This window comes from Euprymna scolopes, chromosome 22 (genome assembly GCF_053919585.1).
Source record: "Euprymna scolopes isolate OS-2025 chromosome 22, ASM5391958v1, whole genome shotgun sequence".
Classification (NCBI taxonomy): domain Eukaryota; kingdom Metazoa; phylum Mollusca; class Cephalopoda; order Sepiida; family Sepiolidae; genus Euprymna; species Euprymna scolopes.
The window spans coordinates 83982514-84001447 of record NC_136503.1 but is presented as its reverse complement, the minus strand read 5'-3'; the positions used below and the strand labels follow the sequence as shown (position 1 = coordinate 84001447).

Genomic DNA, 18934 nt, shown 5'->3' with positions numbered 1-18934 from the left:
CATGGAAAAATTATATAAAAATAATAAATATTTCAGAGTGTGAAGGTTTCACTTTACGGTATTTTTTTAATAAAATTACTCCCAGCTCTCGTCTTCAAACCATTAAAAAAAAAATTTTTTTTTAACATATTTTTAGGGTTAGTTATTACGGGGTTTCAGGGGTGTTTCCCAGCTGACGTCATATGACGTAACAAACTACACATTTGCGATAGTTTTTAACGCCAATGCCAAGGCATTATTCGGAAAAATAAACACTCTGTTCAAGACGAGTGATTCTATAAATTTACTTTCACTGTATAAATTTAATGTAAATGATCATCCTGTTCTTGACTACATACCATAGAACAGAACGAGTAACCATTTTTTAAATTTCCAAAATGAATGTCATTCTAAGCCGCTATTCTAGTCTAATTTTTTTTTTTTTCTCATGTATTTCCAGGGTGTTGACTTGTAATGTCACACACACACACACACACACACACACACACACACAGAATCTAATTTTTATTTTTCAACTTGGGGATTAAAGAGTAAAACATTAACAAAAGTTGGGTTATACGGAAGCGAGTAGTTCTAAAAAAATGGCTATCAAATGTTATCGGCTGGCTTTGATTTTTCAAATGATAACCGGCCAAAATTAGTCCATTATAATGATTTGTTATCTGATATTTGTAGATTAAATTGTATTTTTTCAGATTATTTTGTAAATAATAATTTTTCTGATTTTTTGCAAATACTACTTAGCAAATAATAAAAATCAAAGTGCTTATTACATTTTTTATGGTTACCCGGATTAGACTTAAGGGAGGGTATGCCTTGTTTTGTAAGAAACAAAAGCAAACTGTATATGTTTGCCTCCCCAGGAGGGCAGTGTTAGACGCTGTTGGTTTTTAATGTGGAGAAAATCTAGATACTCAAAAGGAGTCGCTCTGAAGTGGAACAAAAATAAATTGCCTCGGTCTAGAATGATTTCTCCTTCACTGACAGAAGATCACGTGTAGTATCAGAACAGATACTATAATTTGTTCAGAGCTTAAAGGCCCAAATAGTGGATTAATTTGTCCTGTCATTGGTGAAAATCAGACAAAACTAGTTGATGAAATTTGGCAGCCATTTTAGGAGTTAACCCATTGAATACACTTAAGAAATTTTGTTTGAAAAATAAACCATATTTTTTTATTTTTATTTTTTTTAAATCTTAAATTGAATTTAATAAGCAATAAAATAATTTTAGTTTGAAAATTGATTTCAGTGGAGTATTAAAATTGTATTCTGTCCCGCCTACAATCTTTTAAGTTAACTTCAATAATATTGATAATACACACGTCCGTTCGCATAACACACTGTCTTTCAATTTGCTGGTCCTCCCTTTTACTCCTTTCTTTTATGCATCTTGCATAATCTAATTTGCATAAAGTTTTACTCAAACGTGATCATCAAATACAAAAGCGATGTCACCATTTTAGTTTTTTTTTTTTCTCCTTAAGCGATTGAACACGACGCCCCTGCTAGTCAGGCAAGCCACGATTTCCCCTACACTCACCCCTGATCCCATGATCACAAACAGAGCAGGGAGGTAGTATCTGTCTTTGTTGGGTACTTCTTCGAAGATGAATCATGCGGACCTCATTCTCATGCACACTCTCATCTGCGGGCCCGCTTTCAATAGACACTTAATCAGTTGGGAGGTTACAAGCAGATCTGAATTCAAATAGATTAGCTGCTCAGTAACTTCAGAATCACTTTCGACAACTTGATAAATGGCATCCATGTTACTGATCGAAAGTCTTTAACATGCTGAGGCACCCCGTCAACTTTCACAGACTGCAGGCTGATTACTTAAATAACGCGACCTGTGTCATATTTTGTTGTGCACCTGCCACACGGATTTTTAATCCAAACGACGTCTGCTCTTTCATACTTCCCTTCAATCACTTCTGGTTTGAACAGTGAGTTAGCTTCAACACCTTTGATTTGAACATGATGTCTAGGTAGCACATCAGCTGGTGCGGTGGAAGGTGAAACGTCATCCTTTGGGGTGACGTTGTGCCAGTAGACTGCCTCCAATACTGAGCAATTCTTTCTGACTGCGATGGTCTTAGCAGCCATATAACTTTGTTCTATAATCTTGTTTCCACTCGGTGAGTAGGCACATTGAAAACGCAGATGTATGTTCCAATGTTTTCCAAATTCTCCAAACCTGGTAAAAGCAGTGGCATTGTCGGTCAGTGTTTCCATCAGTGGGCCTTGCTCAAAGAAAATATTCTCCAACTGTCAGATAATGGAGGTCGGATCTGTCTGATGCAGTTGTTGCCATATTGCAAATCTAGAAGAGCCACAGTTGATGATAGTTATAAAATTCTCACCATTGATGAGTATCTGCGTGGCTCTCACAAGTTTTACATCGATGGTCAATCCATATACTTTCGCCAGTGAGTGCAGAGTTCCTAACTGTCACCTGATGAGCATTTCACCAGCTTCTCTTGTGTTCACACATGCTTTTCCAGTTAAATTGTCAGAAATCTGGTGCATGGATGCCAAATTAGTGACCAAGTGTAACTCTGTCACTTCTCACTGAAGGGCCAATTTGACTCCTGGTGCTACCAGATCAGGCTGTCTGAAGATATTGGCTTCCTGAGATGAAATGCTCCTAACATTGATGTTTTTTGTTTTTTTACTTCCTTTTGCAAAACTTAATTATTTTCTGCAAAACTAAAAACAAAAACAACTCACTTTTTTCTCCATTTCCTCTCTCTCTTTCTGTATCCCCCACTTCCTGACTGGTTTCCTAACTTAAAATGTACCAAACATTAATACTGTAACCCTTTTCCTTCTCCCATTGCAAAACTCATTCATGTTCTGCAGGATAGGGAACAAAAACGATAAAATCCAGTATAAAACAACCAAACCAAACACTACAAACTAGCGATTGAAGATACAAAGAGCTTGAATAATAAAGACCTTCTACAAAATAACTGGATGCAACATGAATACTATTTCCAAAATAACTGGATTCGGCATTAAATTATCCGAAAACGGTTGATATCCCATAAAACCAAACAACCAAACTGATTCCTTTGAGTACCACATCGAGTTCAGTTAGATAGATGTGCCGAGCATCGTTAGTTGAACATAGCCAACACGCATCCTTAATGATCTTCTATTCGTTTCCAGTGCCACACCTGTGGCTATGCAACTTGCATCCATTCAGACTGTAATTTCTTTGCCGTCCATACATCTGTCTCCTCCAATGGAATCTGCTTCTTGTACTTTGCTCAAAGTTTCTGCCAATATGTGACAGAGACGCGTTTTTGATTCTGTCATCCCAGCCCTTTGTTACTGCAGTTGCTAGGCGTTTGATAAATGCAACTGACACCCGAAGCCATCTACATACGGAAAAGTGACCAACAAGTTTTCCGCAGAGATAAAATACACACCGACGGGTCAATTCATTCAGGATTTCCAGAATTAGACTTCCTCATTTCCATCAAAGAATGCCATCTTTTTACTAGACTTGCAAGCCAAGAACTTTGGCTCCATCTCTCAGTCACACCAGATCCTTTGAAACCAAACCATAGTCTAAAAAATGTTGTTGCATGTGGGATGCAGGAACTACCTTCATTAATGAAAATATCAGCATCTGCTGATGTGGCGCTTTTGATCACATGATCTTGAGATACGATAGTGTCTATAACAGACTCATAATAATTGGCACCACATTAAGCCCAAATCCCAACTGTGTAAGACAGAAACGCTGGCTCCTGAAAATAACTGTTTGAAACGGCCATAGTGCCTTGTCAACATGGATTTGTAGGTATGTATTCTGCAGATCCATAAGCAACACATTGACTCCTTTTGCTGCCATTCTCTTAGTTTCTCTGCACACGCTACTGCGTTGACAGTGAAAGCATCTACAAACTCATTCAATTCCCGGTATTCAAGTACTGGACGCACCTTTTGCTTATGTTCCTGCATAACTGCCATTAAAGGAATTAGACCCTTGGCTGGGCAAAGTTCTTTTTTTGAATATGGCAATATGAATATGAGCCATCCAATCTGTTGCCACTGTTGAATCTCGTACTCATAGGCATCCCTGGCATGACAAGGCACTGTGTATTCTTGCACACTGTTATTAAGTAAACTAGAAGAGTGACCACTTGCCCATTTCCACGATGCAGTCCATTCTTTGTTAATGCGATCATAAGTAACGCTAAAGTCTGGCTCATCGATTGAAACATGCTTTGCCTGATTCCATGAAATAAACTCCATGAGTTTCTTGATTGCATCAATCCCCAACGGTAGATCGAAGCCCAACAGCTGTTTATCTATGACCAACGCTTCAATGTCGACAGCTGAAACTTGGCCAACCTCTACAGTTATTCTGCCGTATCCTTGGCAATTCAATGCCGTTCCATCAGCTGCTGACTTCTGCAAAAGCGACACACAGATTTGCTCAATAGAGTCTGCAAACACCTGAAAATGATCAACACCTACATGCACCTACATGTACTTTCATGGAAGGGAGCTTTTTAGTATTCAGTTTTTTTGGGAGGAGACTAATGCTAATGCCTCCTCCCCTTTGGTATTTCCCTGCTGATACTGCGATGTTATATGTCCAAGGTCACTGCATCTGAAGCAACATATCTCATGACGGACTTTGTGCATCCGACTGTCTGGCCTCTTTTGGTAATTCAGTAAGTAGTCTTTTGCCAAGTGGTTGAGACAACCACACCTGTTGCAAGCAAATTTTTTACCATCATTGCGCACTTTTGATTCTGAAGGTATTCATCTGGCGGAGGTAGTGTAGCCCTAGACCCTTGCTCAGATGAGGATGAGGATGAAGATGAAGTATGGTTAAGGGGGGAGGGTGTATGCTGACACTTGGTCAAGAAAAACAAATGTCCATAAAATTCTGTCCATCAGAAAAATTATATCTGTTTCGATGATATGAAAATATAAACAGTTTGATAATGCAACCTGATAATGGGATTTCTTTAGAACAAGGGAACTAGGGGAGGAGATTGTTTTTCTATTTGAGTTTGGTAAAAATGGATTTTAAATAACTAATGAAGCCAGACAGTTACACAGAATTTAGATTCAAAAGCCAGACTTGTCGCCAAGAGGTCTATAGAAAAATTATAAATCGAAGAGAATTTTCTATTCGGTCTCCCATATTTTATATGTCTGACTGATCGACCACTCAGACAGTTATAAAATAGTGATAAACCACTAATCGGGGGAAAGAAGGTTTATCATTACAAAGAACCTTTAGAATACATTAAGAAATAAATAGACAAATAAATAAATTATTGACTTAAGCATATATATTTTGTTGGCAGGGAGAGAGAGTTGGGAAAAGAGAATTGAAGAGGGATAAAGTTGAGATAGAGAGAAAAAGAGAAAGAGTAATCTTCTGAGGAGGAAATAGTGATCTCAAGGAGATGGTGGTAGGAATTAGTTTAATAAAAAAAATTTGTTTCTTTAGAAATAAGAGAATTTTGTTTGCTTGTCTTGGAGCAGGATTCATCGTCGAGGGCTGCCAGAGTAAAGTGAAAAGAACGACTTTCCTCTTCCGATCAAGAAAATTAATTGAAGAGTTTGATTTCAGTTGAAAGATTCTGCCTCCAGAAACATTTTGTTTTTCTTAAATCCAAGAGAAGCCCCGAATTTAACTAATACTTTTTTGTGTATGAAGTGTATCCAAAATGATTTTATGCAATAATTATTTTTGTTCTTAAGAAAATGATTTCCAGAGTTATCATTGATTATTGATTGCGTATTGGTTTGAGAGTAACACAGTTGATTTCAGATCTATTCTGAACCCAACGCCAAGTTGCAGCTGAGAACAGCAGCATACCAACCATTCACCAGAGCACCTACTATGACTGCAGCGTCTGATGACAAATGGTCAGCTGAAGATAAAAGTGTTGCCACACAGACTTAGAGTCGTGTACGTTTTACATATCCAAAGCAACAGAGCAGTAGTTTTTAATAACCAGTAAGCGTCTGGTTACATTTTGAGGGGTCCACGACTAGATAATTAAAACTATAATCACCAGGACTTAGGGTTAGTGTGTATTTTCTTGCTCGTGTGTATGCCCTAGCCCTGCTGGCCTGCATCTATGGTCCCCTGAACCAGGATTCGACGGATGAGGGGGTTTACAGTATCTGCAGAGCCTTCGTTGTCAGTCATGACAGCTCTTGTTCCGCACTTATCGTTTCCATCCGTGATGAATCACATAATATATGTCTGACATGTTGCGGTAGTCCAGAAATAAATGTGCATGTTAACCAACATTCAGGCAATGGTCCCCCAACCAACCAGGTCAGGCGTCACAGCTCGGCAAAAAACTTGTCTCATCAGGGCAAAGTTGTTGAGTGACAAACTGGTCATATGCATTAAATGCATCGGTAGCATATGCTTTTATCAAGGCCTGCTTGATCTGTTCTGCATCTGCTTTCTGCTCTCTACCAAGTTGCATGTAGATGGCCAGAGCTCCACTTTACAATCTCAATGGCAGGACGTGCTTGACATTTTTGATAGTGCAAAGCTCAGTACAGATTACTTTTTAGCACGTCGCAATGAACAGGAGTTCATTGGTACCTGGATAATAGAAGAAATATAAGGGCGTGTTATTCACGCGTAGAAATATAAGGGCGTGTTATTCACGCGTAGTGAAGATATACATAGTAACACCGCATGCATTACAACAAAATTAACAATAATCCTCTACTACCCCCACCCCTCCTCCCTGCCAAGTCTTTGATGCTGCAAGTGGCGAAGACTGGATCGAGAAAAAAGTGCACAAACATCACTGGTATAAATTTACAGTCACTGTCCAGTGTGTGAGACTATCATAGCTGTCATGCACGTGAACCTACATTTGAATGTATCTTGAAGTCAATTTGACTCTTAATCAGAAAAGCATCTGTCAAGAGGTCAAAACTGAAAAATGGGAACCAGGCAGACATAAGTTGAACAAATATGCATTTATACATTTATCTGTGTTCATCTCTAAAATTCTGATGTGCATTTGTAATTCGCTCAGATGGTAGCGAACATCACTAGAGAGTCAAGTGTTCTGGCTTCGACTCCAGCCAATGGCACCCAAGTCACATTCCCCTTAAAATTTTTAAATCACTATTCAAGTTCAAGTTTATCTTGAAAAGTTACATGATCTGGTCATACCGTCGAGGATGCAGGGGTTGAAGTTCTTGGCAACCAGCCTTGTTGTGGGAGAGTAATCTGGCCAAGGAACGAGGGAGTTTCTTAGGGGTTCCCTTCTCCGATGTAGTGCCCCATTTCGTGGAGATATCTGATGATGTCACTGGAGAGCTAGGGTGGAGATGACACTCATTATGTGGCTGAATGGGTCTTGGGGTTGTCACATGCTGTGGGGATGAGCCAGCCAAAATGGGCTTGCCTTGTGGAGCTGGTGTGGGTTTATGTTGTGGAGTTTATGTTGGGAAGCAGGGCTAGGCAGGGCAGTGAGTGTAATTTCTCTTCACTTACTCAAGTATCTCTTTCTCTCATCAATCCTGTTATTTGCATGCATTGCAAATTTGTTGTTTAGTGCATGATCACTTTTCATGTGTGTTTTACACTTCTACATGATTTGCACATTATTATTTATTATTAATCAAATATTTATTGAAATAAAAAATACAAAAGTGTAAAGTGTCAAAACTAATTTTTTAAAAGTCCGATTTAAAGAAAAAAATAGTTAAAAATTAGATATACCAGAATGCTTTTACGATTTTTCATAAAAAAGTCAACCATTTGAATCGTTAATAGTTGGAAAAAATTGCTTTTATGACTTTTCGAAGTTTTGAAAGAAATTGCAATTGTCAAAAAGAAAGTCTGGTAATGATTCCATTATATACCCAAGTCACACGCATGTTTTCCGTCTTTTTTTTTCAAAATTAAAATTAGACAATAATAAATTTATGATATGGTGAATGCTTTAAAGTTAAAACCAATTTAGTATTATGTAGGAGAAAAGACATTTTAACACTTTTTGTCTTGAGTGATAAAAAAAAAAAATAATTTCCTGAACAATACAAAAACCTGGACCGTAAACAGTGTGTGATGAAATGAATGTTAAAGTCTTGCAGTGAATTATAAAAAAATTGGCTAATGGATCTAATTAAATTTTAAACTGATTTTTATTATAAATATTTTAGAAATAGTATTTCCTAGGGTTGTTTGACTTTTGATTTTTAATTAGAATCTAAATACAAAATCTTTGAAATATGCAACTAATCCACCAAATCAAAGATGGGGCCTTAAGTGTGCTTTGATGTGAATATTTTTTCAGGGTGCCTATAAACACTGCAATAAGTAAGGGTGTTTTTTTTTTTAATTTACCAATTCTTTTTTTATTCCAAATGTGTAGTAATAAATAGTGATATTTATATCTAGAAACAAAAATAGGTTTAAATTTCCTGAAACTAAAGACTTCTACCTAGTCATGGTTGATGGAGCGAAAGCATGCTGCCCTCATAAGTTAGATGAAAGATTCCGTTTGAAATTCTGTGAAGATTCCCAAGTTTGCCAAGATACACCTGAAGAAGGTTGATGGTTTCATCGACTGAAACGTTGTGCAAATAACACACAAGATGAGAAGAATAGTCTGAAGAATCCAAATAATATGAACAATCAGTTCTTATCTCAAAAACTGAGAAACATAAAAATTATCTATAATATAAATCTCATCTGTCTGTTTAAATGTATGTATGTATGTATGTATGTATGTCTGCCTAAAACTTTCAACAGAGGCGACGGATTTTCACGAGATCGATATTGATTTGAAGCAGTGCAGACCAATAAGTCTCCTGTGTATCATGAGTAAGTTGCTGGAATCCACAATAAATAGAGAAGTAGCCAACCACCTCAGCAGAAATAACCTTCTTAGCAACACGCAATATGGTTTTCGTTGTGCTAGATCTACAGAAGATGTGCTAACGATTATATCTCATAGGATTAGCGAATCTCTCGACAAAGGCTTCATTTCTAGGGCATTTGCTCTCAACATATCAAAGGCCTTCGATAAGGTTTGGCATAAAGGCCTACTACACAAGATTTCCAGCTACGGTATAACTGGAAATGTTTTCTCAATCATTAAATCATTTTTCTCAGATAGGCTCTTAAGAGTAGTGGTTGATGGGCAGAAATCAGAGGCCCACAGTATTAATGCTGGAGTCCCTTAGGGGTCCATACTGGGCTCAACTCTCTTCCTGATCTACATCAATGATCTCCCAAAACACATACTAAAATCTTTCGTTGACATCTATGCTGATGACACGACCATCTATGGCAACACATCAAAGGCCGTAAATGATGATGTTCTCTCTGATTCTCTCTCCTCTGATCTTGAGCGCGTGGTACAGTGGGGGAAGAGATGGCTGGTTACCTTTAATGCATCTAAGACCAAACTCCTATCTCTACATCATAAACGCTCTGATCCCCATCTGGCATCAATTGAAATGGATGGCTCTCGTCTAGAGGAGGCCCCCAGGTTTTGATAAGCTCCTGGGTTTGACCTTTACTCCTGATCTTAAATGGAACACATACATCAAGTCTGTGGCCAAAGTCGCTGGGAAAATGGTTGGATTCTTCTACCACTCCAGAAGATATCTCACTAATGATGCAATTCTCTATCTATATAAGAGCCAAGTACGCCCAAAGATGGAGTACTACTGCTACATCTGGACAGGAGCTGCTAAAAACGGCCTATCCTGCCTTGACAGAGTACAAAATAGACTTTGTGGCTTGGTGGGGGATGCCCTTTTCTCTACCCTGCAACCTCTTTCCCACAGAAGAGACGTAGCGAGCCTGTCGTTATTCTATCGTTATTTCCATGGCAAGTGCTCGTTTGAGCTCCATTCTCTGGTCCCCCCTCATCAATCTTTTTCAAAAACACCCGACTAACTGAAACCACCGTCAATAATTTTCCCCACTCCCTATCTGTGCCTAAATCAAAACGTGGATTCCATGAACAAAGCTTCTTTCTTTGAACTGCACGCCTGTGGAACTCTGTTCCGCTTGCCTGTTTCCCTCCCGACTTCAACCTGGATGTCTTCAAGTCCAACACAAACAAATTCCTGATGACCCCCCCCCCCCCCCAAGTAATGACACCTTACCATTTCTCCAATACTATTGCTACACTATCGCTTTGATTACTGTACACACAATAACCCTTATCCCCGAGTGGCCATTGGGCCTTGATAAGTGGTGAACTCCATGTAAAAAAAAAAAAAAAAAGAAAAAAGCTCGCTCTTCGGACAACAAATATCGAAAAATTGGCTAAAAACATTAATTCCTTTACCCTCAACTGGGCACTTTTCTACAAGGAGGGGTCGCTTTTTTTGCCGATATTTTTGAAAGTCATCCCCTCTTTTCGATTGACTTCCGTTTTGGCGATGGACGAAACGGCAGAGATGTCACATTATTTTTTTTTCACATTCTTTTCCTCCTTTGCGGTACGGATTCGAGCCTGCCTGCCTGCCTACTACCACTCCCCCCCCTCAACATACACCTTCAAACACCTGGGCAACGTCGGGCACCCAAGCTAGTTTAATTAAAAAGTTAAAGTATATATAAAATATTTTTTTTGCAACCTTTTCTTTATATGCATTCTTGGAACAGTGGCCATTATTCTGAGAATTATTAAAATTCTTTTCTATGATAATAAAAAGTGTTTCTTTTCAGTTAACGTCAATTTCCCTTTTATAACTTTTTGGTTTCAGTAAAACGCCATTTTGTAAAGACCGCGATTTTCTATTCACACATTTTAAATATGTTTTTCTTGAAATTAAATTGAAATTTTAACGTTAAGTTGTTCATCATGTAAAAGTATTTAAAAAATACAACATACAGCCATTCTCCTTGCCCATACACAACTTTTTTTTTTCTACGCATTCTATTTTTAGGCGTACAATCCCAACATTTATCCTTTATCTTTCTATTCTACATAAGTGCCCTCATTTTTGTTCTCTTAATTTTTATGTTTGCATTTCTTCATCTAACTGTTGTTTGCCATCTCTTTACAACTTTATTAGCAGGCCGCCTGGCATTGCTTGGTCATAAAATATGCTTAAATATGATGTTTTGGTGAAAGCAAATTTTGTATTTATTATTATTTCATATTGAATCCAATATATAATAATGATTTAAAAAGTTAAAAAAAAAAAAAAAAAAAAGGATTTGTGCTCCACCACTGAGAATCAAAACCAAAATGTTTAGCTGACGATTTTCTTTTTCCTTTGACATCAATGCCTGGCCTATGAAGACATGTTTGCTGCAAGGCTAAAAATTAAAACATGAACTAATAGTTATTATGTTATGCATGCATATTCATAATACAGTTGTTCGACCTTCACCTGGCAAATTCCATTTTTTTTCTAATTTTCACAATCTTGAATCAATTATTTCCTGGCTAAAACCCAAATATAAAGTTTCGTATAGGTTCGAATACCCTATATATTAAGTTTCATGTCTGTAAACCCAAAACTGACAGAGGAGTTTGGTAAGAAAATTTTTTTAAACAAATTTATGTACACATGCATAAATATATATAGAAAGAGTTTTATGTTTACTGTAACATTTTATATTATGCAAGTATAAATCCTGTACAATATCCGCATGAATATAATTACACGTAATACTTAACTAAAGATGATCTTCCCATGAGAAAACCCCAAAAACCTAATACAGAATGAATAAAATGAATGTTTAAAAGAATATGCAAATTAGCTAGATCTTTTACAGATGAATGCAATTCCTCAACCCATGTATAATAAAGTTTTTTTTTTCTTTTTAAATAAATAGAAAAAAGGGTTTTTAATATGAATATCAATACACACACACACACAAAATGTTTTTTTTATGAGTATAGATTTTACCTATACACGTGAGTGAGGAGGGATGCGGGTGTGTGTGACTAAGTCCTAAATTCAGAGGTGTATCTCTTTCATCATCATTAGCAGCATCAGTAGATTTAACCTATATTGTTTGATTGAAATCAGTAGGGGCTTCTCCTTCATCTCAAGAGTAAAGATAAATGTTATCGTTACAATGAACCATTTTTATTGTAAGCATTTTTTCTTTTCAAACAGTTCTACTGATGCTCCAGCATAAAGATAATAAAATTCTATTTATTTTTGTGAAATTACGTCATCAATGTTTAAAAAAAAAACGTTTTTAAAATTTTTGTCTATTGCATGAAGAGGGAGAGGGTAAAAATGTAATAACTGCTACCAAATGCAAGAAAATTTATTTTTCAACTTACGTGTATAATTTTCATGTATCATGTTCATGTTTACTTTAAGATTTATCAAAACCAGCCATTCTCAACCTTTCCTCCACCATTGACCCCTTGGCTTTATGTATTTCTCTATTTACCCACTACTCTCATAAAAAAAAAAAATTAATAGCCATCAAAAAAAAAAAAAAAAATTAATAGCCATCAAAAAAAAAAAAAATAGTATTATACATTCATATCGCAAAAATAAAGAAAATCAAACCTTTTCTAAATATAAAATTATGAACTTAATTGTTTTTTATATCCTTTAGAGATGACACAATCTGAAAACAAATAATTATTTTTAAATTATCAGTTACTTCAATTATTTACCCTCGACTATGTATTTTTTTACCCCAAGAGGGAAGTTTAACTCCTGGTTTGGAACCTCTGATCTAAATGTTTGTTAGTATCATTTTTATTTAACCACGCCAGTGTGCTTTTCAAGGTGGATGAAAACATTGCTGGGACTTGTCCTGGATTTCAAGTTGAAAAGATGGTAAAAAAAGGTGTGGGGGTAGTGGAACCGTAAACCGATATCCAAAAGTTGTTGACAACCGGATTAAAACAAGGCTTTTTTTTTTTTTAATATCTTTTAAGCCTATAATTTGCAATCAAGTCCCAGCAAAATTGTTGTCCATCTTGAAAAGCATACTGACTTGATTAAGTAAAAATGATAACAAATACAGTTATTTGTTGCTTTTACTCCTTTTTTTTTAATTTTAAACTCTACTGCACAATAGTTAAATTCATGTAGGTTCATCTTACCATATAACTATAACATAAAATGATCACCCTATTCCTGACCAGAAAGTGTCATTGATCACCTAGTTCTTGACAACATAGCAAAAAACAGAAAAGTAACTATTTTGTTTGTATTTCCAAAAAAGGCGATGGCCATTCTAAAAGTACAAAAATGACTCATTCTGTCCTACACTATATGATCAAGAACTGGGTGATTATTTTATGCCAAATTTATTTAATAAAATGAACCTCCACTCTAAAGTATGAAGTATTTTACTTTTATTTTTCATTAATTTTTTTTTCAAGTATTTCCAAAGTGCTAACTTGTAATTACACACACACAGACAAAATTTCATTTTTATTTTTCCATTGATAGCATTGGCGGGAAGAATAAAAGTGTAAAATTAAAAAAAAAAAAAATTCATATAGTATTGTTGGGTATTTATCTCTCTCCTACAGTGAGATGATTGTGACATTAGGGTCGGAAAGTGGAATTGAAAAACCAACGTTTCAAAGGAGGTGCACTCTGGCCTGTGAAAATGCCTGGGCAGTCTCATCGGCATCCTCCAGTAGGGGTGCTTCAATTAGCAATAAACTAACCCCTCCTCAGAGAGAGAAGGCAAACCCTGGGAGGGTGGACCTTCTAGAACTCTATAGGACCAGCAATATCAACAAGGAAAGAAATGGCATAAACTCTGATTTTGATGCCAAGGGAAAAAATCTCCTGGGAAAGACTGTAAATAGTGGGATCTTGCATACGTGCAATTGCAACCTCCTCTTTAAGCCTGCATCACTTAAAATATTTGTTTTTTGCACCCCCCTCTTTCGCCTTAGGTTTACCACAGTAAACCAATTGTTGCCACACACATTTCTAATGTCTATATATTTTTTAGATTCAATCTTTTTCTTTTTTTAATTACTATCGGTTAATTGATCAAGAACTGGATGATCATTTTTTGTTAAATTTAAGTTTATCTTGTAAATATACTGCCACTAAAGCTTGTCATAGTTAACATTGGGAATGTTGAACCTAGGGACGATGGTGAAAAGTGACACTGATATCTTGTCTGAAATCAAATGGCAAATTGTGCTTGGATGGATAAGCTTTTCCAAAGTAGACAACATTATGAAGAGTAGAAAGTGCACTAGGAACATTCAATGAAAATTGTTCAATGAATACATCACATAATATAGATGGGTAGGTCATTTTTGGAGTTGTAGTGGCAAGTAGAAGTCTAGAGCAGTACAATGGACTGATGCAATGGAAAGGAGAGAAAAGTACAAAAACCTGATGGAGAGACGGCCTCTACAACCAACTGGGTTCAAAATGGCCACACATAACCAAGAATAAAAGAAGGTGGAAGGAAACAAGACAGAAATTCCTCCTCCATTAATGATCAAAAACTAATGATGAAATATTATATTGCTACATAGTGGCTCACGACTTCTCTTGTGACACTGCCCTGATTTTGGCTGTGAGGGCGTTCTTCAGTTCAGAAGCAGTATGGGTATTGTTTTGATAAACATCATCTTGTATGGGTATTGTTTTGATAAACTCCATCCAAAAGTTTATTTGTGGCTTTGGAGGTAAAATCCATTGAATGTGAAACCCATTCCAGACTACATCTTCTGCTAATGAGAGGATCACCGTTACTCCTGCAGCCAATGAGTAATTTAAAATTTTGTAATACTATGTTTGACTGAGATTGTTGATTAGGGCAGGGAGGGATGAGAAAAGAACAAAAAATAAATGACAAAAGAAAAGTAGGTTTAGCGAGTAATAAAAGGATGCCTCAATAGACAATGGATAGGAATTTGTTCTTAAAGAAGACAAAGAGAAATAAGCATAGAGTTTAATTCAGTGTGATGAGTGACCTGGTAACCAAATGACTGATAGAGAACAATGGGTCAGTAGACATTTTGGGAGGAGTGAGTTACTGTGAGTCAGGGGAAGAATAGGAACGACAGGAAATGCCTAGTTAGTTGAGGCCTAAACTCCTAGGTGGGCAGTTGGATTTTGGATACAGCCGAGGGCAGGTGGTTGCTCAAAGGTTCCCGAGGAAGATGGAGAGATTAACAGCCTCGACAGAAGGGAGATATGAACAGCCTCGACAGGAGGTATATATGAACTTTAGCATCTAGGCACACACATACCCAGAGTCCAGCCGACATATATACGTGAAGCATTGGCATCTGTGTTTTTCTTGTGTTTTGTTTTGTTTTTCTACTTGTGGACCCGTGTGTCCCTATTGACGATCACCAGTCAGAAAATGACTATATGGGCATAAGAAGATAAATGAAAATTCCACGGCACACAATGTTAGGGTCAGCGACTCGTTGGTGAGGCCGCATGGTGTCATAGTTTGAGAAGTTGCCTCATGTTGAAACTATTGGTCATTTCTTACAACATGGCTCTTCATCTTCACAAGGCTGCCTGAGACATCTTAACGATCAATAGGTTGTGCTCAGTAATGCAGAGATGCATATTTGAAGCATATCATTCAACATCGTTAGAATGAAGACTGTTGGGCATTCATGACTCAAACTTGGTGAACAATTCAGCAAAGAGTGAAGTTTATTTGTACCAAATATGCTTGGTTTGTAGAAAGGATTCTAAATTTAATGTTTCCATGAATGACATTTTTTGCCGGGGGGGGGTGGAGGGGAGGTAGTCATCTTATATATATCACTGCATTAACTATTTTTTGTTTTTTTCTTATAACTTGTGCAATAATTTACAGACCACTGATCGCATAACTAGGTATAACTTTGTTTGGGTACCATGAAGTAAAATCACACCTTGTTGCCGCTCCCACAAATTAATTAAAGTTTAACAAAGACATTTTCATTGGTTGAGCTGTGATATCAATTGACCAATTAGAATACAGAATGAAAGAAGTTGAAGTGAAGCAAAACTATCTAGCGAAACAATCTCTCCCAACTGGTTGTAAACATGGAACAACACTTCACACATTCAATCATACACTGCAACAATAAATATGGATGCAAAAAGCATCATAAAATTTTCACAGGGTTTTGCTAGTTATAAAATAATTCTGAGTGGGATAAAATTTTATTTGCTAGAAATTGAAAAGAAAACAAGTTCCATCATGAAATGAACTACAGATGTTAATAGTAATCATACTCTACTGTTTTTATTTGCTGACTTTTTTCTTTATTTCTACACTTGGATGTGCAAGCTCTAATACCTTGATGGTTGGTTGGCCATGTTGAGAAAAGTGATTCTTAGAAATAGAAAAAATGCAATGATTTTGAGGTGGAAAGCAGGAGGAAAAGGAAGCAGCCCAAGACAACTTGGATTTTAGTAGTCCACTGGGGATCTGCTTAATTTCATGCATGTTTAAACACACTGTCACCTGGGATAAAGAACTGCTCTGTCATGTTGTTAGTGTTGCCTGGAAACCATAATCCAAACTGCTCAATATTTTGAATAGAGCAAGTAGTAACCCAAAAACAAAAAGATATCTTTTAGAGGTGGATGTACAACTTGGTTTTTGTAGTGCTCTAGAATCCTCCTTATTGCATCAATATCCTAGATAGTCATAATTTAAAGTACTCACTATCCTGGATAGAGCAAGTGGTAACCTAAAAGTGAGATTACATAAAAATCAAATTTCTCTCCTAGTTTTAATTCTGCTTTGGAGGCAAATATATCATTTGCCTCCAAAGCAGACACTGTTTAATGTCTTCTATTTTGTTTTTTTAATGCCCCCAGGCAACGCTGGGTGACCCTGCTAGGAGTTTATATTTTGCAAAGATCTAAAATGTTTTAGATATAATGAAAATAAGAAAGGGGAGGGGTGATTTCTAATGTAATTGTTAAATCAATCAAATGAAAAAACATGATTCTATTGAATTTTCTAACACAAGTTTTCTAGTTTTTGTATTAAATGAATTGAAAACAATTTTTGTTGAGGTACTCTTTTTTCTTTTACTTGGTGATTAATTTTAAATCCATGAATAACTGCTTTTGTATATTTTCGCAATGGATTACATAAATCTTTTTAAATCTTACTAAATCTGCAAAAATGTGGATAATCTGTTTGCTAAATAAGGCTTATATCATAACTAAGTATATCAGGATCTACTTTGAGAATATGAATCCAAGTGAGAGTTGAAGTTATGTGTTGCATGAAGAGAAATGATGCAATGACATCAGATAGAAAGATGAAGTCTAGACAATAAAGGAAGACGTGTGCAAAAGAGGAGACTTTGTTGGTTTGGTCTCATTAAGAGAATGGGTGAATATATAGCTAAATGTAGAGCGGTAACAAGGTCAGTTTTGTTTTAAATCCATTCTTATCACTTTTGATGTTTGCCTTAGCTTTTCCTTGCCAACCAACCCTGCTACCTCAACTGTTCTACATCTAATGACCACTAGTCTATATATATATATAAAAGTGAAAATGTGTGTGTGTGTTTTTGTGTATGCCCAAGAAAGGATTTTTTCCGCTTGCTTTTCGCTCGGGTTGCTTCTTCTTAAAACTTTTTATATCATGTCTAAATGATAATATCTACGAGTGACCAACGAGAGTCGCCTGTCTATTTAATTTGCTCGACTTTGAAAAGATAAATATTCAACATTTTTCACTCGCCGCATGTGGATTAGGCTTTTTCGTATAATAAAAGCAGAACTAAATAAGGCAGGGTGTTCTGGTCGGGATCGCTGGAAACGTCCGAAAGCAATAAGCTTTCATCAATGTGGAATTTTTCCTTATATCAGAAAATTGCTATTCAATTTGGACAATCCCCTTTTTATTGGGAGCTGGTTCGCCCCCCCCCCATCTTGAGGAAACAAAAAAAAAAAAAAGAAATAAAAAAAAGCGTTCCCGCACTAAATAAAATACTACTCCGCAGTCAAAGTTGACCTCATTAAGTCATTAAAACGTGCACCTGCCAATTCTAAATAATTAAATAAATTCAAACGTATTTCCGTTAGTATTTCGTGGTGGCCCAGTGGTTAACGTCGCACATTTTTTTCACACTTTAATTTCCAACTTCGACTCAATCGTTTGATCCTTCATACTTATCGACCAAAACTTTTTATTTTATTTTACCCCCCCCCCCCCTCCCCGACACACACACACACCTCCAAACACCTGGACAACGCTGGGTACGCCCCACTAGTCAATCTCAATTGTCGGTTTGTGTGAATGTATGTAATTATGTTTGTATGTCTGCCAAAAACTTTCGACAGATGTGATGGATCCTGATGAGATCGGTATTTTTTTGGAGCTCAACGTCTTGGACGACAAATATCGAAAAATTGACTAAAAACATTCATTCCTTCACCCTCAACTGGGCAGTTTTCTACAAGGAGGGGTCGGTTTTTGCATTGCTATTTTTGCAAGTCATCTTTTTTCGACTGACTATGCTTAATTTCGACGCTCTCGACTTCCAGTCACGTAATGGAGACATTGACTAAGATGTCAAGTTTTTTTTTTCCCTCCTTTGCATAGGTTTGAGCCTGCCTGCCTTCTACCGTTTTTTTTTTTTTTTTTTTTCTTTTTTTAAACACATTTCTCCACCCGGTTGTTGTTTTGATTTTTTTTACTCGACACACCCAGGCAACGCGGGATTGTTTTTATAAAATATTTTTTTTTGTTGGAAGTTTTAAAATTTATGTGATTTTTTTTTTTCCATTCGCTTCTTCTTTTTTTTTTTTTTTTTTTTTTTTTTTTTTTACACCTTGCCCTTCCTCAATATCCTTACTATACCACCTCTACACCCCAAGCTAAACCGGGTACCCCCACCTAGTAGTGAATAAATGGAAAAAAAAGTCAGTTTTCCTGAGCTTTTTCATCAACATCCTTAAACTATTTGAGAATTAAGAACACGTACAACAATTTTTTATTCATAATTTTTTT

General features: G+C 36.5%; 1 protein-coding gene across 1 annotated transcript in view; it reads left to right on the top strand.

Annotated features, from left to right (window-relative positions):
• The window catches only part of LOC145243523 (protein unc-45 homolog B-like), an 86520-nt gene that overhangs the window by 2003 nt on the left and 65583 nt on the right, over positions 1-18934 (top strand). The window lies entirely within an intron of this gene.